The 7,791-nt window shown below is 44.7% G+C and overlaps 1 long non-coding RNA gene across 2 annotated transcripts in view; it reads left to right on the forward strand.

Moving 5' to 3' along the window:
- Positions 1-7,791, forward strand: part of LOC307203533 — a 21,906-nt gene continuing 14,115 nt past the window's right edge. Inside the window, exons 1-2 of one of the 2 annotated variants that reach the window (XR_013833254.1) lie at positions 39-307; positions 2,564-2,627. This is a non-coding gene — a long non-coding RNA (uncharacterized lncRNA). Of the gene's footprint in view, positions 308-2,563; positions 2,628-7,791 lie in introns of both variants that reach the window. The other variant, XR_013833253.1, reaches the window with a different exon arrangement.

Raw genomic sequence — 7,791 nt, forward strand, 5'->3', positions numbered from 1 at the left:
GCGGGCCCAGAAAGTCGCGCGAGAGCTTACTCGCGCGGCTCTTCCGCTCCGTGTCTTCGTGAATAAATCGGGCGGCGCTCTCGAATCGGGCACGGGCGAGAGACGGGCGCATGCGTGGCCTTGCCCTCTCCTTCTCCATAGGTCCCATACCTAGCTTGTCCTGCTGGCATTGTCCCTGAGCGCTTCCCGCCTTTTTTGAGAGACTTGAGAGCGCATGCGTGCGGGGCCACGCCCATAACCGCTCTTTTCCCTCAGCAAGCGCGGCCTCTCGTTTCTCTTGAGGGGAAGACTTGGCTATGGATACACGGTACGCCATTAAAGCACCTCCCTGCTGCCCCTTCACTAGTTAGTTTAGGGTTTCTGGGAATTGTAGCCCAGATTTTTCGGATGGGGAGGGAAATGTCCCTCCCATATGCTTTAAAATTTCAAACTCCGCAAATAACAGATGTATGGTGTGTATGCAAGCCTCAGGTGTGTTGCCACTGTGGGAGATTTTCCCTTCTTTTCCTCACCTGTTTTAAGGTCCTTGTTTTTCACGGCTGGACTTTCAGTATATATATTCGGGGTGGCGATGGAAATTGCCCAACAATTAAAGGGAAATTGAAGAGGAAAACCCTCTGAAAAACTAAAAATATTTTTGCTGATACATTTCTGCCAGTTCTTGCGTAAGCAAGGAAGATCTGCACCTCTGACTGAATAAGGAACGGGAAACAGCAAATAAGGAACTCGAACAACAATTTCCTTAAAATTTGACAAGTCTTTCTTTCAAGACAAGTCTGGGATTCATGTGTTAAACATATGATAAATGTATACCATGAAATATAATATTTTAAGCCAGAAGGTTGTCAGTTGCACCCTGAATTCCCTTTCATTCTCATCTGTTCTTCAGAATAGAGTACCTAGTAGCTAGGTTGCTGAAATGTGAAATTAAAATTTTCCTTATTGTTTTTATATCATCATAGCTCCACAGGACTGCCTCACCATCCATTCCCAATTAGCTGCCCACAGGACAGTTACACTGGATTTATTGTGCTATATACACTCACATAAACTACATGTAAGGTTGAGTAGCAGGAAATTTGATCTTGCAAGTACCAAGTGGATGACGAGTTATTTCTGTTTGGTTTAGTACCTGGAGTAAAGCCATAATGCAACTTCATGCTAAGCATGCCATCATCTTCCCCGGTCTCTCTGTTTATTCTTAAGAACCAGGAGAATTGGGGCAGCTTAAACCTTCTCATTGAGAATTATAGAATTGTAGAGTTGAAAGGGACCATAAGGGTCATCTAGTCCAACCCCCTGCAATGAAGGAATCTTTTACCTAACATAGGGCTGAAACCCACGACCCTGAGTTTTAAGAGTTTCATGCTCTACCACTTGAACTGTTTTCATATTTATCTGGGTCCTGCAATAAAATTTAATCATTTTAAATAATGAAACTAATACCGTGGTACCTTGGTTCTCAAACTTAATCCATTCTGGAAGTCTGTTTCAAAACCAAAGTGTTCCAAAACCAAGGTGCACTTTTCCATAGAAAGCATGTAATGCAAAACATTAAAAAGTTTGAAAACCTACTTCCGGTTTTTCAGCGTTTGGGTTCCAAGTTGTTCGTGAACTAAGCTATTCAAAAACCAAGGTACCACTGTAATTACTTTGATTTCTAGCTCATTTAAATGTTCAACTAATTGTGTAAATGATGTTCACTGATTTTACTAGAATTGAACCTATATGTATCTAAGACCGGTAAATTTCAGGTTTGGAATCGAGAAAGCTTGAGAAAAGTTCCAATGATTTTCTGAAATTTGTAATAAACTGTATTTTGTAGTAATTACTTACTGTATTGTTCTGAAAAGGAGAAATAGATAAAATAAGTGAAATAAGATTTGCCTTCCGTTCTACAGATGCAGATGATTAAAAATACATTACCACAACATGTAGTTTCAGAGTTGAATCTTAATATGCTAGGTCACTAGGAAAGAACAGGGCTAATGCCACATATTTTTTCTGAAATACCATATGAAGTTTTCCATTATCTCATCTACTATTTTAAAATACACCTTGTAATACTTGCCTTTGCTTTTCCCTGAAGTTACTATGCAATTCAAGAGTGTCAGGATGGTGAAGTTTTTACTTCACAGCTCTTGTTAAATACCTTTTACCAAGACTTTTAAAATAGGGTTTACACAATAGGGTTTGTGTGTGTGTGTGTGTTTTCTCCCTTCCATCTCAAGACAAATTGTATATCAATAAAATAGAATGGCTCAAAACCCCAGAACAGTTGCTTGAAATTTATTCTTTGAGCTAGAAATAAAGTGCCCAATTCCTTTTTTCTTATACATTTTTGTACAGTAACACGTAATACTGTAGTTTTACATTTGGATAGAAGCCCTATATAACAGAAGAGCAAGTGCCTCTTTATTTTAACTTAATACAGTAATGCCTAGATTATCTTGTTAAAAATTTTTTGTTGATGCAGCAGTGCTTAACTGAGTGTTAGGAACAGTGAACTGTCAATGTTGTTTACACTGACCAGTTTTAAAGTCACTTTCTGTGTTTTGAACAGTACTCTACACTGAAGAGCAGATGGCGCTGTTGCATATCTATTGTCCAACATCCAATTTGAAGAGGTAGAACACCATAGTTATATATATATATAGTATAATGAACTAGGTGGTGTAACTAGATGTAATTAGGGTTGTGTGTGTGTGTTCATCAGGAGCAGGGGTCAGCAACCTTTTTCAGCCGTGGGCCGGTCCACCGTCCCTCAGACCATGTGGTGGGCCAGACTATATTTTGGGGAAAAAATATGAACAAATTCCTATGCCCCACAAATAAACCAGAGATGCATTTTAAATAAAAGCACACATTCTACTCATGTAAAAACACCAGGCAGGCCCCACAAATAACCCAGAGATGCATTTTAAATAAAAGGACACATTCTACTCATGTAAAAATATGCTGATTCCTGGACTGTCTGCGGGCCGGATTGAGAAGGCGATTGGGCTGCATTTGGCCTACGGACCTTAAGTTGCCTACCCCTGATCAAGAGTCATAGAGGCTCCTGAATTTGGTTGAGATTATAATGCTAGGAAATTCTCCCACAATTGCTACTTGCCCTATGGAGGGAAACATACAGATGTTGTATGGATGCCTGTCCATGGAAGACTCTGGTTAGATCAGGAACAGCTTCAAGCCCTGACTGTCCTTTAAAAGCAGGCCAGTTATACACAGTATGAAAAGTGAGTGATAAGATTTCCAAAGAGGAATATGCCTGGCCTCTTGGTGGCATATAATGTAACATTGATAAACTTCTACCTGGATTTCTCCAACTACTGTACACTGCTTCTGATTTTTCCACAATTCCAAAGTTCTCAAAGAAGTACTGTACATTTGAAAACTTACTCATAAATAAGAATATTTTAAACAATGCCCATTTCATACAAACTCACGAGAGACAGTTGAAAAACAGGAAATTGGAGTTCAGTTTTCTGTGTTATGCATATACATAGTTACACTTTTAAAATAGGGTGTCAAAACCGTGCTCCAGTTCAGGCCTTTCCTGAGAACAAACCCCATGGATTTGATTGAATACTGTACTGTGAATAAACTTGCATAGGACGGCACTGCAAGTGTGTGCTTCCAGCTACACTTGTGGTATGAAAATAATCCAAGCTTGGCATGCCTGAAAGGACAACCACTGTCAAACTTTATACTAACACTTCTCCCCAGTACAAAAAAAAGTATCCAAGACATTTCCATTTTGTTTACAGCATTTACATAAATGATATTCAGTTGGAATCTCTTGGGGAGCAAAGTGTACTTCAGTATAAACCTTTAAAGGCCAAAATGTAAAACAGAAGGTGGAGACGGGCAGCCTTGTTAGGAATTGTTTCGCTCTCTGCAGGCCACCGCTGAACAATTTCAAGGTTGTGTGCTTTCTAAGTATGCAGATGTCTGCATGTCACACAACAGATACTGTAAAGACCTTTATTTAGCTACCTTTCCTGCCACAGTCAGCAGCAAGTGCAACAGAGCTTTAAGGAATAACAATATTTTAAAAGTGTTCTTCAGAACGGTCTCCTGTAGCTACAATAATTACCCAGTCCAGGTGTGATTTTCAACAGTAGTCTTCAACCTTGATTAATCCCAACCATGTGACATAGGACCCAGTTTATTTTCTGCTTATGTCCATTTTTCTCCTTTTATGTCTGATGTAAGGGACAACTGCATATTCCTGCATTTGCAGATGATTCTCAGGGTCCCTTCTAACTCAATGATTCTATGATATCCAGATGCAAAGGAGGACAACAGAGTGCCTTCACTTTTTACATTGTGTAGGGGCAGCTTCCCATACAGAGGGAGAAAAGATGAACCTTCCAATATCCAATTTGCCACAAATCTGAAATACATATGCTAATTTGCAATTCTACACTTCCATGTTGTTGTTTTAAGCTGTACAACAAAAAAAAAGTGGTGGTGATGCTAGCCAAGGTCTTAGAGTTACCCACTTGTGGATCCCAACCTACTATGAGTCTAAGAAAGAACTTAGTTATGTTTAATAGAGGAGTGGATGTGAAGAGATGGACACACTTTTTCATATGTAGTGGGAATGTGACGTGATAGTATGGTTCTGGTCAAAGTTTTTAAGGAATGTGAGACATTAATTGGGCAAATTATAGCAAGATGCACATTTAGATCTGTTGTCTATTTTTGATGGAAATAGATCATACAAAGAACAATTAACAAACCTACATGACCTGAAGGTGTTGCTGTGTAATGCCAGGTCAATGATGAATAAAACCACTGCCATCCACGACCTGATTGTGGATGGAGGATTTGACCTGGCATGTGTGACAGAGACCTGGTTGGAGGAAGCAGATGGGCCTGTCCTTGCCGCTGCTTGCCCACCAGGTTTCTCTTACGCACAGCAACCCAGGTCATGTGGGCGGGGAGGGGGGGGTTGCAGTGATTTTTAGGAAGTCACTAGCTTGCACCAGGCGTCCTACTGGGAAGATCCAGCTTTCTGAGTGCATGTTCTGGAAGTTGGGCAATAGGGGCAGTACAGGATTCCTTTTGGTGTACCGACCTCCCCGCTGCACCAAGGACTCCCTGTCTGAGCTGCTTCAGGTCGTGGCGGATTTTCTCCTGGAGACACCTAGTTTGGTTGTCCTAGGAGATTTTAACATCCATGCCGACACGACCTTACAAGGGGCTGCTCGGGACTTCGTGGAAAGCATGGCCTCCATGGGGCTGTCCCTGAATAAGTTTGGCCCAACTCATAGTCATGGACATGCCTTAGACCTGGTGTTCACCTCTAGTGACGTGGGTGATCTGACACTAAGTAAAAGTGAAACAAAAGAAGTGCCATGGTCAGATCACTTCCTGGTGCAACTGGACTTCTCTGCGACCCATCCCCTCTGCAGGAAGGTGGGACCAATTCGGATGGTCCGCCCCCGCCACTTAATGGATCCAAATGGTTTCCAGAGAGTGGTAGGGGATGCTTTATCCCATGTTGATGGCCTTTCAGCTGATTCCCTGGTGGCCCGCTGGAATGCGGAGTTAACCAGGGCTATCGACTGTCTGGCTCCGAAGCGCCCTCTCCGATTGCATGGAGCCCGGACAGCTCCGTGGTTTTCTTCGGAGCTGAGGGCGATGAAACAATCGCTGAGACGGCTAGAGCGTCGGTGGCAAAAAACTCACTCTGAATCTGACCGGACACAGGTTAGAGCTCAACGTCGAGCCTACCAAGTGGCGATAGCGACGGCGAAGAAGACTTTCTTCACCGCCTCTATTGCATCTGCAGAAAATAGTAGCAGGAGACTCTTTCAGGTGGTTCGTAATTTAACGGAACCACCTTTACCACCGGGGCCTTGTAAAGACCCCAAGATCTCCTGCAACGATTTTGCAAAGTTTTTTGCAGATAAAATCACTCATATTCGGAGGGAGCTAGACACCACCGTGGGAGCAGTGCCGGGGCGGGAGAGTGCTAGAGCTCTGTCTGGTCAAGTTGCATGGAATCAATTTCAATCCGTTACCCCCGAGGATGTGGACAGGCTGCTTGGACGCGTGAAACCAACCACCTGTCTCCTGGATCCTTGCCCATCCTGGCTAATAAAAGCAAGCCGGGAAGGGCTGGGCGATGGGCTCTGCGGGGTGGTGAATGCTTCCCTCTGTGAGGGAACATTCCCAGATCCGCTGAAAGAGGCGGTCATTAAACCGCTTCTTAAAAAACCATCTTTAGACCCGGCCAGTATGGCCAACTATCGCCCAGTCTCAAATCTTCCTTTCTTGGGCAAGGTGATTGAGCGCGTGGTTGCTGAACAACTCCAGGCACGCCTGGAGGATGCGGACCATTTGGATCCCTTCCAATCGGGATTCAGGCCTCATCATGGGACTGAAACTGCCTTGGTCGTGCTGGTTGATGACCTCCGGCAAGCTAGGGACAAAGGTGAGAGTTGTTTCCTAGTTCTGCTGGATCTCTCAGCGGCCTTTGATACAATCGACCATAACATCCTTCTGGACCGTCTAGAGGGGCTGGGAGCTGGGGGCACTGTTATACAGTGGTTTCGCTCCTTCCTCCTGGGCCGTGTTCAGAAAGTGGTGGTGGGGGATGAGTGTTCAGACCCCTGGGCCCTCACTTGTGGGGTGCCTCAAGGTTCCGTCCTCTCCCCCATGCTTTTTAACATCTATATGAAGCCGCTGGGAGAGATCATCAGGGGGTTTGGACTGGGTGTTCATCAATATGCAGATGATACCCAGCTCTACCTCTCTTTCAAATCAGAACCAGTGAAGGCGGTGAAGGTCCTGTGTGAGTGCCTGGAGGCGGTTGGAGGATGGATGGCGGCTAATGGATTGAGGTTGAATCCTGACAAGACAGAAGTACTGTTTTTGGGGGACAGGGGGCGGGCTGGTGTGGAGGACTCCCTGGTCCTGAATGGGGTAACTGTGCCCCTGAAGGACCAGGTGCGCAGCCTGGGAGTCATTTTGGACTCACAGCTGTCCATGGAGGCGCAGGTCAATTCTGTATCCAGGGCAGCTGTCTACCAACTCCACCTGGTACGCAGGCTGAGACCCTACCTGCCTGCGGACTGTCTCGCCAGAGTGGTGCATGCTCTAGTTATCTCCCGCTTGGACTACTGCAATGCGCTCTACGTGGGGCTACCTTTGAAGGTGACTCGGAAACTACAACTAATCCAGAATGCGGCAGCTAGACTGGTGACTGGGGGCGGCCGCCGAGACCACATAACACCGGTCTTGAAAGACCTACATTGGCTCCCAGTACGTTTCCGAGCACAATTCAAAGTGCTGGTGTTGACCTTTAAAGCCCTAAACGGCCTCGGCCCAGTATACCTGAAGGAGCGTCTCCACCTCCATCGTTCTGCCCGGACGCTGAGGTCCAGTGCCGAGGGCCTTCTGGCGGTTCCCTCATTGCGAGAAGCAAAGCTACAGGGAACCAGGCAGAGGGCCTTCTCGGTCGTGGCGCCTGCCCTGTGGAACGCCCTCCCATCAGATGTCAAAGCAATAAATAACTACCTGACATTCAGAAGACATCTTAAGGCAGCCCTGTTCAGGGAAGTTTTTAATCTGTGATATTTAGTGTATTTTTGGTTTTTATGGAAGCCGCCCAGAGTGGCTGGGGAGACCCAGCCAGATGGGCGGGGTACAAATAATAAATTATTATTATTATTATTATTATTTTAAGCATGTCTTCAGATAGCAAGAAACTGAAAAAGCAGGACTGGCATATCTACTGAATGGTGGCATCAACAAATCTGGAATATAGCCTTATCG

This window comes from Podarcis cretensis (assembly GCF_951804945.1).
Source record: "Podarcis cretensis genome assembly, chromosome: 14".
NCBI classification, from domain to species: domain Eukaryota; kingdom Metazoa; phylum Chordata; class Lepidosauria; order Squamata; family Lacertidae; genus Podarcis; species Podarcis cretensis.